Below are 17,460 nucleotides of genomic sequence, written 5' to 3'. Positions count from 1 at the left end.
GAATTGATTTGGTTGGAACAACAAGGGAAGGTCATTGGAAAATGGAGTCATAGGGGCTTAAGATGATCAAATGCAGAAATAATCAAGCTTAAGTTCAACAAGGCAAGGTATAGGTAGGCATACTACTGGATCTTTGAAATTTATGAGATGGAGAAGGAAGAATTGATTTATATTCACTTTAAATATAGAGCATTGTCACCATAATTCTATATTTAAACTTCAGAAGAAAACATTGATATTGTTTTAAGCCAAAAAAAGTGTTTTTTTAAGACAAATCTTGAACTTAATTTTCTTTAAAACAATAGAGAAAAGAAACACATATGAAAAGAGAGAAGTAAGAAAATTACAATAAGAAGAACTTTACCAATAGATATGACACATGAATCCTAGAAAAACTTGCTTTTATTAATGCAAATTGCCACTTAATCTCAGTGATCAACTTTAACGTAATGGTATTCTTTCTCAATACAAGTCCCAACACTAATACTTCGAATTCTGAAGTATTTATAAAATTTATTACAAAATATATTCCTTGGAAAATATCTAGAATTGCTTACAAAAATATCTCAAACTTATTACAAAAATAGAACCCAAATCTAGGAAATCTAGAACTGTTGAAGCTGCTGGCACTATTTTCCTGGGTTGTTGATGATGACTGGAACTAAAAAATAAAATCTTTCCTATTTATTTCCTTTTGGAGGCTCGATGACTACTAACCCTAGTAATTCACACAAATTTGTCCATTTCTCCTCATTTGGAAGTTTAAACTTAATTAACTTTCGATAAGTCTCATCTACCTCTGTGTATTTCTCAAAGGTAGGCTTACCAAGAAACAAATGACTAATTTCATGTTGAATTAACAAGTCATAACTAAGGCCTTCCATGAATTCTTTTCCTATAATTGTACCCTTAATCTTAGCAAATTTTGACTTGTCTATAGCAATCGATTACATTTTCTGCTGATAATCTTCAAGCTTGACCAATGTATCTCTCATTCCTTCTAGACTAGGGAGACCTTTTGGATGTAATATATTAAATTTCTTATGAAACCTTTGTATAATAGTTTTACATTTTCTCTCTAATTGCATCATGAAGTTTCTCTTAGTGAGAACCTTTCTCACTTCCAGGATGGTGTATGTTCTGTCCTCTATATCTAGCTCTTCCAATTCTTCTCTGGATTTTGAATTTAAAAACCTTATCAAAGTAGTGGCATCACCGAGTCTGGTGCCAAGGTCCCTTTTTACATCTGTTAAGAGTCTTTTTTTATTTCTGCACCAATTCATCTTGCTTAAAGATGATCTCAATGAATGGACATATCTTTGTGATGGCCTAATTTATCTCCAGCCATATGTTCTCTTTCACTTATGCAATGGTGTCATCCATAATGGACTGGTTTTCTAAATATTTTATCCTCTGTGTGAGGTTGTGTTTTTTCTGTAACTCTACCAGATATACATTGTCCACTTTAATTTTTTTTTCTTACAAATTGTTCAGTTTTATAGTCAAATTCTCAATCTATTGGTCTTTAATGGACATGTTTTCCATTTTTTTGGCTAAGTCTAATGGTGTGCTATTGGACTATACTTATGTTGTTCTAACTGTTTTTGAAGTTGTTGTTGATGTCTCTGCCTCTATTGTCGATGTACCTATCACTGGAATTACAGCCAAAGGGATGTCCTGCACTAAAACTGCTTGTTGTTCATTTTCTTTTAGAAGTATCTCCATTTCTTTCTCCATCTTAGCAATCTTATTGTTTTGTTCAAAAATAATTTTGAACAAATTCTCTTTTTGCTATTTCTTCTCTCCATACTCCTTATTCTATGGATATTTAGTGGAGGGGAGCTTAAGTTGTTTTCTCAATGTTGCTATGTCTACATTTTTACTCCTTATGATCTCTTCAGCTGCTTGTATATTGTTGGAATCACATCCCAATTTAATGACCAAGTCTTCCAAAGACTTTATCTTTATGTCTTTGGCCAGAGAATAAATACTTTCTAGTTTTGGTTGTGCTTGAATGTTGTTTACAGAAAATTTGAGCTTAGTTGCAGCCATAGCTAAATTTTTTATAGTGTTGTAAAGCATCTCACTAGACTGCTTATGGAAGTACATTTGGTCTATAGGATGGATCATTTCTGTATAAAAAGAGAAAATGGATTACTTGTAATCATTTGTTGATCGAGGCTGGGCAACTTTGGGCTCTAGGAAAACAACTTGCATTCTTATCTTCTCTGTATCAAAGGCCAAAACAAGCCTATGCTAGGTGGTGGTTGTTTTCTTCCAAAATTGTGAAAATGTAGTAGCCTTGAGTGCTTGATTCTTAGCTTTAATCTCTTTGTATATGGAAAAAATACTCTGATCTTTCTTGCTTTTTTCCATCTCTCTTATTGGTGACAAAACTGGTGTATCTATTGTTATTGAGGTCATTGGAGATGTAGTAATGGTCTCTTCTCTACCTGATACTGAAGGTATACATGAGCTTGTTACGATAATAGGTTGTTCTTGTTCTGCACTATGTTGTTGAGTTTCTCCTACATCCATGGTATTATGCCTCTTATTGTACACTATTAAATCCTTCATTGAAATCTCTATCACTGAAGGGGAAATGATTTCCCTTAGTCTCTTTTCAATATTTTCATGTGGTATTACTGTCTGTGAAGTTTAAAACACTTGTTCTTCGGCCTCCTATAATGTATTCTCCTGCCATTCTTCTTGGTTCATTAATTGTTCTATTTATTGCATGGAAGTATGGTCATAAGGAGCATACCTTTGTTCTACCCTCAATTTAGATATTATACCAAAAGGATCATAGGACCATGTAAAACTGTGCTTGAATTTCAACTTCTTCAAAATGGCATCTCATTATTGTCATGTTGATCTTGCATTGCATGTGAAGCGACGAATTTTTGTCTTTATTTTTAATTGTGCTTTCTTCTTGGCTGCCAGGAAGTGTAGTTGGTCCATGTTGATCATTTTCTTGATAAATTCTAAGGAAAAAATGTGAATTAGCACAAACTTGGGGAGTTTATAAGGGGGAAATTCACACACATATATCTTGATCTTTGTATAACTATGGTATAAATACTAGTCTCCTTTCTTGGTCTGGTCACTTAGGTGCAAAATTCTTTTGATCTCTAGATGTATTCTTGGTTCTGCATCATTATTTAACAAACTAGCTGCCATATGCAAAAATTGATCCACAAAATCACTGAATGTGAATTCAGTGTTGTTCTTTCTGACCAGGGAGGTCTAGTGAATGACTGATTGGGAGTTCCCTTGACTGTCTAACTTCTGTAGATGAAAAGAAAACCTGTTTGATTGATAATAAAGAAACAAATACACCAAGACAAATGTATACTTGAAAATCCTTTAGTTGAAAATTTCATGAATTGTTCATGAATGCTCTTAGCTAAAAACACACTATAATAGAAGATGGTAGGAGGATTTTCACCTTTGGAAAATAAAGAAAGAAAGGCTAGGATGATTTAATCAACCCATCGGTCCAAATAGTATCCTAATAAGAATGAAACCATAGAAATTATTAGTTTGATCATCTCAGGGAATACAAAAGCAGGATAAGGAGGGTTTGTTTTGGGCAATTGGCCATTTTTGGGGAAGAAAGTCTCAAATATCTTGGCTCTCTGGGGGAGATCGAGCTTATTGTACATTTCCATGAGAAATTCTGGGTGAAAAGGTTGCATATGATTAGGCTTTTGGATTTGGAGCATCTATGAGATTGAATGACCATTAATGGAAATAATAATTTCACCATTTTGGGCAACTACTATTCTCTGACTGGGAATGTATCAAAATTTACACTAGGTTACAAATTTTAGGAAATAATAGGTATGGGGAAAAATAAATTGGGGCAGGAGGGAGTCCCACAGTCCCAAATCATCGTTGAGGTAAAGGTAATTCTGTTTGAGCCAACTGTGAATTTAGTAAAGATCAAACTCGTAATTGGTCTCTACAACTAGGTTTAAATGGTCGACCAAGGGTTGATGTTCCAAATCAATAGCTGGAGGTAATATTGGGTTTTCATTGGATGCTTTGGATTTCCCCGTAGGTGTCATACTAAAATAGAAAAGTGAGACACAAAAGACAATGGTTACCCGAAAAAAATAAATTGGACATTATGTATTTTGCTGCCATGACAAGTACTTGACCAAAGGAAGGGATGATTACATTCTGAAGCAGTTGACTGGACAGCTAGGTGGAAGGAGATGGTATTCGAGTCACTGCAACAAACCTTTATCGTGCACAAAAAAAGAAAGAGGGGCCACCTGAGCAAATTTTTGGTTCTTATACAACGAATGTATCTATTTGTTGCCTTTGGCCCAATATGGAGTAGGTATGTTACATACATGAATGTTTCGATTAGGAACAGTTGGATATAATAGGAAGTGGAAATGGACGGGAATGGGGAGGGAAGGTGGTAGAATGGGAGTGGAAGGGATGGTGATTCATGGCAAGATAAGATGACAAGAAGTAGTTATGTGGCAGGGTAGGATTAGATGAGGGATGATTAGGTGGAGGGTTATGGTAGAGCGGCGGGAAACAGTCGTGTGGGCAGTCAAAGGTCGCAGAAATTGGGTTAGGGGGAAGCCCGGATGGGGGTAGTGGCGATAAATGGTTTTGGAGGGGGGAGGAGTGAAGTGGATGAGGGGATGCCATGTAGAAAAAACAAGATAGTGGAGATCACCTACTCAGACCCCCTAGTTAGATAACCTTCGGAAGTGTTAGGGGGGTGGGCGGAAATGATCCCATGCCATTGATCCAAGTGAGGTAGCTCATGGCCATTGAAAGATACACCCACCTTATTACAAACCGACAAACGATCTTGTCAGTTTTCAACTTTATTACAAAATCAAACCTTTAGCGCAAGCACCTTATTACAAAGTGACAATACATTGCATTAAAAAAAAAAAAAAAAATTATTACAATATGATAATCGCAATTTAATGATGCAATTAATTAATCTAAATATGATTAATTAATTCTAATGGCACATTTTTATTTGCAGGCCTTTTTCATTTTTTTCTGAAGTTTTTAATCCCTTTTTCTTATTTATTTTTCAATTAACCAAGCTTAAACAATTTGGTTAATTCATTTTATTCTACTTAATCTAGTTCAGCCACGATTACAATGTGTGGTTGATTTATTCACTAATCTAGACTAATTTTATTTAATTCAGTCTAATCATGTTTAAACAGTGTGATTAGATTAACTAATCTACTTCTAAATTTGATGTGGCATTTAAACAAGTTGCACACTTCATTGAAAATCTCTAAAGTATTATTGATGTAGTTTTTATTTTTTGGGTGACATTTGGACTTGCTCACTTTCATACATACTTTTTTGTGGCCTTTCTTCATTTTTTTCTCTTATTTTCTAATATATTTTTATTTTTGTGCTTTTCATGAATGTGTTATTTTTATACCCTCTTATGTTTTTTTCTATTTTATTTTTATTTTTCTTTGAAAATAAATTTGCAGGATGGAAGATTATTTACAACATTTAATATACAAAATTACAGCGCCAATCAAGTCATCCTATGAAATATAGGACCCTAACAGTGTCTCCAATGGGGATGGAACCTCCTTGTGAGGTGTCAAGAACATTGTAGATCAGTAGCCTTGATCCATTGGGCGTGTTGTCTTTATTTTGCAATTGAATCTGATCCATCTGATGTTATTTACCAATATGGGAAACAAATCATCATAAGTTTAGGGCCTTCTCTCCAGGCTTCAACTTCTGATGTGAGCCACCCTCACTCTTGCAATAGAATAATAAAATGACATATATACAATGGATCTAAAATGAAACTGGTTTAACTTTGAAGAAAATAGTGTTTAAGAAGTCTTCTTGACAAGTCCACCATGCAGTACTTCTTCATTCAAGTCCTTCAAGAAAAATACATTATTGCCACTGAAAAATTCAATTTTATATGGCCCTTTCCAAAAACTATCAAAATTACCATGTTTTCCCTTCTCTTCGTTCCTTGAATTCCACTTTAATACCATGTCACCTATATGAAAATCATTAGCTTTGGTTCTTCTGTCATATATTTTCTTGATGTTGTCTTGAACAAGCTGAGTTTTGTTATAAACCTCTTCCTTGGATTGTTGCAATTGTATAGTCTTGTTAATTCTTCTTTGTAGATCACTGGTTTCCACTTGAGATTCCTGTAATAATTTCAAGACAGTAACTCCTAGAGAAGCGGGAAACAACATCAATTCCATATACTATTTGGAATGGAGACATTCCAATAGACTTTTTGATTCTAATTCGGTCAGCCCACAGGGCATTAATCAATTTTTTATGCTAGGATTTTTTATTTTCCTGCAGTAACATTTGATGATGTTGACTAGACTCTTGTTGGATGACTTGGCTAGACCATTTCCTTATGGGTAATAGGCAGTTGAGTGACCTAATATGATATGGTATTTATCACAAAAGTCAATCATTTTCTTGGATTTAAAGGCAATAACATTATCAGTCATAATCTTATGCAGACATCCAGACCTAGACAGAATGTTACTTTCTAAGAATTGGATAATGACAGTGTCTGCGGATTTCCTAGTTGGGATAGCTTCAATCCACTTAGTGAAGTAATCAGAGGTTGTCAAGATATGTCGGCCTAAGGAACTAGGATGAATTTCACTAATGAAATCTAGACCCCGTTGTTGAAAAGGGATCTCAACTGAAATGGGTTTCAAAGGTAAAGGAAAAATATTTCTCTTATCTTCAAAGATTTGACACTGGTGGCAAGTGGTGACTTTCTTATGCACATCTCCAAACAAGGTAGGCCAATAAAAACGAGCCCCTAAAATTTTGTTAAGAGTAGTTTTCCAATACAAATGGCCTCCACAATCTCCTTGATGAAATTCTTCCATAACATTGTCAACTTCATCTTGCAATAAACTGTTCAGTAAAAGACCTATAGCATCTTTCGAGTATAGATTTTGATCTAAAATACAGAATTTTAGAGCTTTGATTTTTAGAAATCTAGCCTTTGTTTTAATTAAACCAGGAGGAGCTTATAAGTTTTGTAATACAAAGGTTATGTCTACATACCATGGTGAAGTGGAAAGGGTCTCAGATACCTGTGGAGTCGCCAACTCTTCCTGTTCATCTAATGCAACAATGTAATTTATATCCAGTACATGAAAATTTGATTCAACCATTATCTTGGCCAATCCCTAACCTTTGATGAGTTTGGTTGGTTTTATCTCTATGTCATACTCTAGGATCACAACAATCCATTTCCCTCTTCTGTCGTCTGGGTCACTTTATGTAGGGATATCCTTTACAATAGCACTAGGGACAAATGCAATGATGTGAGAATGTAGGATGTACACTCTGAAATCCTTTGAAGATTTTACCAAAGGAAAGGCTTATTTTTCCATGATGTTGTATTTTAGTGATGCATCCCTTAAGGCTCTGCTGAAAAATGTTATTGGCTTCTCATGGCCTTCAGTGTTTTTTTGCAATAAGACAGTTGCAATAATATGTTGATAAGCAAAAGAAAAAATCATAAAATCCTTAGTAAAGTCAGGGCTTATCAAAACAGGAGCAATAGTTAAAGCTAACTTTACATCGCTAAAGGATTTCTTTGCTTCAGTGTTTCACCTTATTTCAATGTCTTTTTTCATCATATTTGTAATGTACTCTAGTATTTTTGCTAAGTTAGGAATAAATCTCTTGAGGAAATTTACTCTCCCAATGAAGGATTGAAATTCTTTCTTATTTCTTGGTGGGTTAATTTTGAGAATATCTTTGTCTCTGCTAGGATCAATTCTAATACCTTCCTTGGAAATGATATGGCATAGAATTTTTCCCTCCTCTAAACCAAACAATGTTTTCTTAGGGTTTAGAAAGATGTCACATTTCCTGCATTTTTCAAAGACTCTCCTTAAATGCATCAATTTTTCTTCACTAGTCTTCGAAAATACAGTGATATCATCCATGTAAATGACAATGAACCTATCAATTTCGTCAGCAAAGGAAATATATGTTTCCCTTTGGAAGGTGGCGCCAACATTCATAAGACCAAAAGGAATTTTTACATACATAAAAGTGCCTCATGGTGTAGTATGTGTTATTTTGTGTTGGTCATCGGAGTGAACCAGAACCTGGTTATAACCTGAAAAACCATCCAGTAAAGAGACCCTACTAGACCTAACTACCCTTTGTAAATTGTGATCCATTTTTGGAAGGGGATAGTTGTCTTTTAGTGAGACTTTATTCAAATTCCTAAAGTCGGCATAGAGTCTAATTTCACCTATTTTATTTATTATAGGCGTTAGGTTTGAGACCCATTTAGAAAATCTAAGAGGCACAATAATCTTTGCATCAAATAACTTCTTAACTTCCTTTTATATTAGAGGTAATAGAACTGGGTTTACCCTTCCTAGTTTCTGTTTAAAGGGTTTTTGGTCTTCTCTAATGGGAACTGTATGTTGGATGATACTAGTGTCGTAAGATTCTAAGTCTTCATAGCTCCAGGCAAATACATCAGAGAATTTTTTAAAAAGTTCTATGTACTTTTTTTTTTCATTTGGAGGTAAGGATTTGGATAATTTGACGATTTTGGGGTTCTCTGTAGTTCCTATATTGCATTCCTCTACCTCAGCCCCTACTGGTTCAATTTTGATCTTCTTTGTTACATCATTGAAGTCAAATAATTCTTCCAAGGGTACCAATCCTCTTGGTAACACATTATCCTTTAATTGCAAAACTTCTAACTCTTCTTGATCTTCATCAATTTCATTAAACATTATCTTTTTTTCAATTTTATCCAAATCATTTTCCATATCTATATTTACAGATTCAAATTCATCTTTTATATGTAAAAAGTTATATATTTTCTTATCATTCCCAAACACTTGCCAATATCTAAAGTTATCAGGAACAACTAGCCTATGCTTGACTTCCACTACATATTTCTTATTTGGATGGAAAGGAATTTTGCAAGTACTATTTGAAACAACCAAGGCATTCGATAAAATATTTTGGCTTCGAGGAATAATAGACAAATCATATTTAGAGAAACATTGCAGAAAATCCAAAATTGCATTCCTATAGGCTCTTAATCTAGGATGTTTAACAGAATATTCACCCTTAATCCGATTGATAATTAGCTCAGAATATTCGTGCATAGAAATTTGTTTTTCTCCTAATCACTTTACAACCTATTGTTGGTGTCAGTATTTGCATACTTCCATTAGTGATCAAAATCTGTTAAAATTGGCAACTAGAGCCAAACTAGATGTGGGTCATCTTATTTATGGTAGCTGATATTTTTATTGGATCCCTCTCATCGAGAGGTGTGGGATTGATCTAAATATCATCCGATTCCGATAATTATTTATGAAGTTATGAATTTATTTATTTTATAAAACAAATTTTCAAGTCGGCCAACAACTTGAGTAGGCTCAAAAGCCCAATAGTCATGTCTATTCATCATCTACGTTTTAGTATAAATAGGAGAAAATTTGAAGTCATTAGTGACACTCTTCATGTGATCTCCTCCTATCCACATCTTGGGTTTTTGGTGAAGAAGAGACACACAAGAAGATGCGTTGGGCCAAGCGTATGATGCCCTAGCTTATGCGTTGTAACGGAGACACCTAGCCACAGTAAGGGAGGGAATTCTTATGTTGTAATGAAGACACCTAGCCGTAGTCACAAAAGACATTCTTACGTTGTAATGCTGCAGTCATGGAAGACATTCATATGTTGTAATGGAAGACAATCATACACTGTAATAAATACTCTTTATACGTGGTTATGAAGACATATAAACACAGCATGGAGACTCTATACGTTCATTGTGCATACGCAACAATATATACACACCACAGTTAGCTGTAGGTATAAAGAGAAACCATTGTCAAGACATATAGCCGCAGAGAACCACTGTCATGAAAAGGAGCCGCAGTCATCTCCGCATGAAGCTGAGCCGCAATAAAGGATTTGACCGCACCTTGCTTTAGGAACTTCCATCAACTCAGGTGCTTGAAGAACAGCAGCCTCAGTGTGTAAATATGTATCTCAGTGCTCTCATTCCTTACATAGTCACAGTGAGGAGAACTCGGATTAATGAATTACTAGAAGTATGGGTACAAGGAGAAGTAATGACAAGGGTTTCAAGCAATGTTATATTGTATTAAACCTCGATGGCATACCTGTAGCAGCCATATCACAATAAACAGCAATGATAAAACTATTCTCTCTACTGAATAAAGATATGCTAGATGTTAGTCCTAGCATAACGAAATAGATTTTGATGATGGTCAAGAGATCCTTGGTATACCTGTAAAAGGACTTAGTCTCGACATCATGAAAATGATAAGGATGAACAATTATGGTGTATAATCCTCTCATCAAAGTAGTGATGTATGATGATGAATGAAACAGTGGGAATGATAAATAATGAGTAGCATGATGATGAGAGCAGGAGTAGCTCAGTCATCAAGGTTCAACACATGTGGCAGTACAGCATGATGTCACACGGTTATGTGCAGCAAATGGACGAAAGGCAGCTCTATGATAGGTGAAGGATTCACCTCAGAGAATCAGTTGAAGCAATATGTCTTCAACTAATCTCATGCGATATCAAAAGTCAAAATATTGACTTCTATTGTAAATGCACTATGTCTTTCACTTTCTTTGCTGAAATTTGAAGAACATAAAAGAAGAATTGATCAAGGGTTTCCCCACATTGGGGTTTGTCGTTGGTTGGCGCCACATCTTGTGTCCTCTTGTCTTGGCTTGTCTTCTGCGATTTATATTTATGTTCTATTTTTAGTTTACTTTAATGCTGATGTGATTGCTAACTATGAAAATTTAAATAAATTGCTCTAGCATAGAACATACCTAAAATTAACATGGGATCAAAGCTTAGGTGAAGACAATGCCCAAGCAAGAGTGAAAAAGTAATCACCAAAGACAGTTGGGACAGGACAAAAGGATCAATGGGATCATCATCCCTCTTCTAATTCACTAAGGGTGAAGTCGAAGCAGAGAATATCATCAGAATGATGCAGCAGAATATGGCCTACCTAAAGATCACTTCATTGGAAGACCGGATCTCAGGGTGGAAGGAAAGGCAGATAGCTAGTTTGGCCATTATGCGAAGAAGTGTCCGAATGGAAGGGACACATCACTTGATGATGATAACAACAGGGACATCTTCAATGATCAAAGGAATGATAGGTAATGTAGGTCATCAAGGAAATGGCCGACTCTTCATAAAAAATCAAGGAAACCCAGCAATGGAAGTCAAAGGTTTTAGGGTGGCACTCATCGATGGAAATGTACGTGTTTGGAAATAGCATTTTCAAAGATGTTTTTGAGTTCAGGGTTGTATCAAGTTACAGGAAGTCCACTGGGGACCATGTCCATTAACACATAGCACCGAAGGTCTGTAAGACAGATGGTGACTGGAATGCCTGAATTCAAAAAGAAGCATGGAAGTACATGTCTGAGATGTACCAAAGGAAAATCTTACAAGGGGACTATTCCCCTCATATAGCAGGTCCTCCAGTTTGGAACAACCTGAGGAGTTTGAGGTTCGTGATTAAGAATCTCATGTATACAGGTGGAAGAAAGCCCTTTATGGCTTGAAGCAAAACTCCCCAAGCATAGTATGAGAGGTTTGATAGCTGTCAAATGGAGTTGAGATTCACTAGGAGTGAAACCGATCCAAACCATCTGAAGGTTGTCGATGATAGGCCTCTCATACCAGCACCTTTTTGGAAAACCTATTTCTGACAGGTGCAGACCCTCTCATTTGCAGAAGTAATAGGTAGTTGGATTCTGAATGTGGAATGGTGAACTGCAATCCTATGACTACCTCGAGGATATTAACTTTCAAAAGTTATAAGGCAGTGACATCGGACTAGATTTGGGAAAGTTCTTGGTGAACTTTTGTTCGGACATATGTTTTACAGTTAGCACGAGGAGCTCATATTTGGTTGAGCCTCACTAGATTGGTGCCAAGAACCTTCTAAGATGTCTTCAGGGCACAATCTCTCATGGATTGAGATACACTACTGGAAAAATGAAACTACATGATTATTCAAATGCTGAGTGGGCAGGCAGTGTGGAGGATCACTAGAGCACTTCCCAGTGCTAGTTCTCTTTGGATTCTACTTCGATAAGTAGGAAGCAGAAGTCAGTTGCTATAAGCACCACTGAGATTGAATAATTAGCTACGAGTATGATTTTGTATGAAGTTGCCTGGTTATGGAAGCTCTTAAGTGAGCTGTTAGTACACATGATGAATACCACTGTGATTCTCTGTGACAACCAGAGGTGGGATTCGATTATTGAGGAATCCTGTATTTGATGATTGCTTCAGCAGACAAACATCAGATACTGCCTTATCTGGGATATGGTAATTCAATGAGCAAGGAAGCTCCATCACTGTGAGATGATGTATAGGTCACTACACTTTGTCAAAGCCCCAGAGAAAGATCAAATTTGTGATTTTCTCGAACGACTTGGAGTCGTCGAGAGACCCTTGTAAAAGGGTCCTGCATGTTGCATAAATTGAGCTCTGGGAGCTCTGGGGGCTTGCGGTTCTTACTGGAGCAACATACGACCACAGGGTCACTCACCCTCCCTTGGTGGTGTGCACTAAACAGGATGATTCGCTCTCCTGTGGACAGGATGATTCGCTCTCCTATGGACAGGATGATTCGCTCTCCTGTGGACAAGATGATTTTCTCTCTTGTGGACAAGATGAAGGTTGAATTAGGGTTTCCTTTACTCCTTTTAGAAATTTACCCCTTGCTGGCTCATTTCACCTTTTGCTGAAGTATATCATTAGTCATGACTTATCTTAATTATGACAATCATTTTCATCATGGTCACAACCACTCAAAATCTCCATTAGGTCTTAGGGTTTCCAAGGTCCATTAAAACACCATCTCTTGCATAAAATACCAAAAAGTGAAGGAGTAAGAATAAACAAGATTTCATCAGCAAAATAGTTTGTAATTTGAATATTCAAGCAAAAATGTAATTTTATGGTTTTAATATGTAATAATTCTCATGGTTCCAAGTGTTGTAAGTTCAAAGTTCCATCAGCCAAAAGGAAGAGTTTCAAAGTCATTATGTTTCCAAATCCACCAAGAAGATCAAATCAGAAGATCAAGTTCAAAGGAAATAGTCAAGTGAAAGGGTAAAGTTTCAAAAGTTAAGTGAATGCCAAAGGGAGTTGTCTTTTCCCAAGGGTGTCCAAATCATCATTTTCCACAAGCACTAAACCCTAATTTCCTCTCCCATTGAGCTAGGGTTGGCTATGGAATCAGAGAAATATGAGAAAAGGAGGCATAATGGAGGTAATTTTAGCAAGTATGAGGCCATTCCAACTCATAGATATCATGTCTCCATCATTTTTCAAGAAGTCATTCCAAGGGACAAATCATTTTCCACACATAGGGCCAGTTTTTCTTCAAACTATGTTTCTAACCAAACATAGATGAATTTGACAAAAGTGAGAGAGGGATTTTTCCATCATAGGCCAAGGATGAAAAACATCCTTCATTTTTTACACAGGTGTCATGGTTTTGGAGAAATGTCAAAAATACAGTTGCTACAAGAGGTTTTCTGCATTTCTAGAGTGACCTTGGGAAAATAATTTTTTCTCCTAGCTAGAGTGTCCAAATGACTTTCTTGATGAGTCAAATGATAATTAGACAGAAATATATTTCCAATGCACTATCATGAGCTCAATTTGTAGTTGAGGAAGACCTCCAAATGTTTCCTGCAAGAGCGCACTTCATTTTTGCACCCTCATTTGGCACTTTTTGACTAGTCTTGGGAGAATTGATTTTTGAGGGGCTATACTTGATCGTTTTCAGTTCTTGATAGGTCCATTGTGTAGCCAAGAGAGATATATTTCCAATGAGCTATCATGAACTCAATTTGGACTTTGGGAAAGGCAACAAACGTTGGTTTGAAGATGACATTGTGCACCTATGTTGTGGAGGGTGCATTTCAGTGTTACATTGCGCGTTTGTGTATTACGCTGTGCGTTTCAGTGTTACATTGTGTGTTTGTGTAGTGGAGGGTGCATTTCAGTGTTACACTATGCGTTTGACCAAATTTCTCACCAGCTCCAAACAAAGTGCCATTGCCTCAGAAACTTCAAGTTTGGTTGTTTTCTTCCTCCAGCAAGTAAGTAGCACTAAAATATACCCTCCTTACATTTCACAAGTCATAAATTCATGGTATTAAGTCTCTTGTGTGAAATTTGGAGTTTTCAAACCTGCAAACCCTAGTTTCATTCCCACACCTCCAATTTCACTCCCTATTACTTCTATTCCCTTCCCATATCACTATTAAACCCTTTCCCAACCCCCATATCATCTCACTACTTCCTTAAGCCCTTTATTCCCAAAACCCTAAGACCTAGGTGTTCTATTTGCCTAGGCTCCCAAAACCCCTAACCTGTAATAAAATTCCCTATCCCAAATCCTATCACCTCCCACAGCTCCATAATCCCTCCCCTCATCTCCTCAAATTTTTATAGCTCTATCCCTATTCCCTAGACCTATTTCCACTTCCCATTCCCATCTACCTTATCCCTAGGGTTTCTTAACCAAACACTATGAAGGAAGAAAGAGAATATGTGGAAGAGGAGGATACACAAGAAGAGGAGGATAGACAACTCAAAGAGGGGCAATGACTTGCAAAGAAAGATGGCCAAACATTACTTCAAGAAAAATCAAATTACAAGGTCCAAGCTCCAAAAGGTCAAAACAAGACTTGAAACGCTATCCAAGAAAAACAAAGAAGACAAGCTTGAAATCATTTCTAAGGCATCACTCACTGCCTAATATACCTCATCAACATTCCACAGATCAAATTTTGAAGAATTTTGAGTAATTTTTAAAATTTTGGAGTTTTTTGCATATTTGGCATTTTTTTCTCTAGTCACACTACCAAAAGCGCAACACCCTAGGTGTTGCGCTTTTCCTAGAGGCCTCCAAAGGAAAAATGGCCACCACTATTGGATTCATAAGGCCAAATAAATTAAGGAAAACCACTTTTCTAAGCTTTTTCTGGTCAAGTGGGAAGTGAAAGGGTCAAAAACACCCAAGAAAGCATGCTTGTGCCCTCTTTTGGAGGTTGGCGCTACACTTTTGACCAATCTTGGGACAATCAGCTTTTGGAGGGTCAAATCAAGTCCATTTTGGAAACTAAAGGTATATTTGGAAACTATACAAGACAAGATTTCCAATGAGCTATCCTAGGCTCAATTTGGACACCGGGAAGATAGACAAAATCATCCTGCAAGATGGAGGGCATGTTTGACACAAAGAGGGTGCATTTGACTAGTTCCCTGATTTTTCACTATTTTTCTCCAGATTTGATTTTCATCTTGAGAAATCAAGTTTTTACTAATGTAATTCGTGATGTAAATGTAATTATAGTATTTTTACTATTACCTAGGGTAAATACATTAGGTAAATAGACTTTATGAGGTGTAATGAATTAGTTTCATTGTAATTAGAGATGAGTCACTTTGACCACCCTACACTCTAGCTATCAGTTCATATTTTGGTGGAACTACTCCTCCTCTCATGGGTTCGACCCCTGAGGTTGGGAGGAGTTTTTTTTAGGCCTATATCTTGTATTTTTCAGTATTTTCAAAGGTTGGACTCAGTTGGATGTTGTTAGATTGATCAAGGACACTATTATATCAAAATTAGGCCAGTTTTAATAGATGAGTTGCAGCTATTTTCTTGGGATACTTACAGTATGGTTGTCCAACATTGTTTTTTCTTCAGTTTCATTTGTATGAATCTATTTTTGCTCCATATTCCATTTCATGTCTATTTTATGATCTCTTTCTGTTAGACATCCGAATTACATTCCAAACAAGTGACTGGGGGAAAATCGTCATAACTTTTGTTTTGAGCATTAAAGTGAAATTTCGTAAGAAGTTTTAGAAAGAGGAAGGCCTATAGTTTTCTATGTATCAGTTTCAGGTACTAAGGTCGAAACAGTGACACGTGGCACATCATACAAGTTCGCTCTACTGAACTAGTCTATAAGCAGGTCACCGTGCACGATTTGGCATAACTCTTCCTTGGAGAATCCAATATTAATCAGACTTGTGGGATTAGAAAGAGGACTCAAAGGGCTAAAGTAGGAAGAGATTTTAGATATTCTAGATCTGCAGTTACAAAGATACAATAGATTCAATATATAGCTCTTACAAAGTGAAAAAAAGGTGTGTTGTTTTTTTTTTATTTTGCATAAGACTGGTTTGAAAAATTAATTTGAAGGAATTCAAAGGGAATAGTGAAGAATTATTAGCATTAATTAATTCCCCGAAGAAATAAAATGGAAACACCTAGTAAGCAACTTGAAAGCTCTAGCATGACTCGTGAACAAGATGAAGAAATGCAACATGATATATCAAAATTACAAGACCAAGTATATCAAATTTCACTCTCACTAAAGGTAAATGAAGCCAAGATGAATGGTGTGGAAGCTAATATGAATGGTATTCAAGTTAATATGGATGGCGTGGAAGCTAAGATGAATGGCATGGACTCTAAGATGAATGGCATGGACGATAAGAAGGAAGAATTGAAGGTAAATTTGAATAAGTTGCTACAAGAAATGGTCACTAGTGGTGAAAGGGTAGTAAAGGAACTCATGATGAGAACCAAAAAAATGTTAATCATGATTTCATAGACTCTAATGTTGGATTGAAAACCCACCATGTTCCAAAAATCGATATGAGGAATTTTGATGGCAAGGATCCCGAAACATGGATACTACAGATGGAGCAATTTTTCGATCTTTATAATGTGAAAAACACACAAAAGGTACGTATTGCAACTTTATATTTGGAACCAAATAAATTTGTATGGTATTGATGGCTTTCCTCTTGTAAACAAATTGTCACTTGGGAAATTTTTAAAGAAAAAATGATAGCACATTATTAGGATACAAAAAGCAACACCTTTTTTAGCCAATTGATAAATCTCAAACAAAATGGTTCAATGATGGAGCACATTGAGGACTTCCAAAAATTGAACCTAAGGGTAAAAGATATTCCAGAGGAGCATAGGATTGATGTGTTCATAGGGAATTTAAAGGATAATATCCAACATGAGGTTCACCTTTGGGAACCTGATTCATTGGAGAAGGCATTCAAGTTAGCAAGAAAAATGGAAAGCAAAATTATGGAAACATGAAGCCTACCACTCACAACTATAAACATGGAAGTGTTGTTGCCCCTAGCCTTCCACAACCTACAAGGTTGACACCACAATAATTGGAAGAAAAAAGAGCAAAAGGGATTTGTTACAGTTGTGATAGAAAATACACTAAAGGTCATAAGTGTGTTGAGAAGAAATTATTCTACATAGATTGTGAAGAGGAGGAAGAAAAGGAACAAGAAATGTCAAAAGAAGAGGATATACTCCAGGA

The sequence above is a fragment of the Pinus tabuliformis genome, chromosome X, assembly GCF_031772625.1.
Source record: "Pinus tabuliformis cultivar Carrire ecotype Pingquan chromosome X, CPIR1, whole genome shotgun sequence".
NCBI classification, from domain to species: domain Eukaryota; kingdom Viridiplantae; phylum Streptophyta; class Pinopsida; order Pinales; family Pinaceae; genus Pinus; species Pinus tabuliformis.
This window is presented reverse-complemented; position numbering follows the sequence as displayed.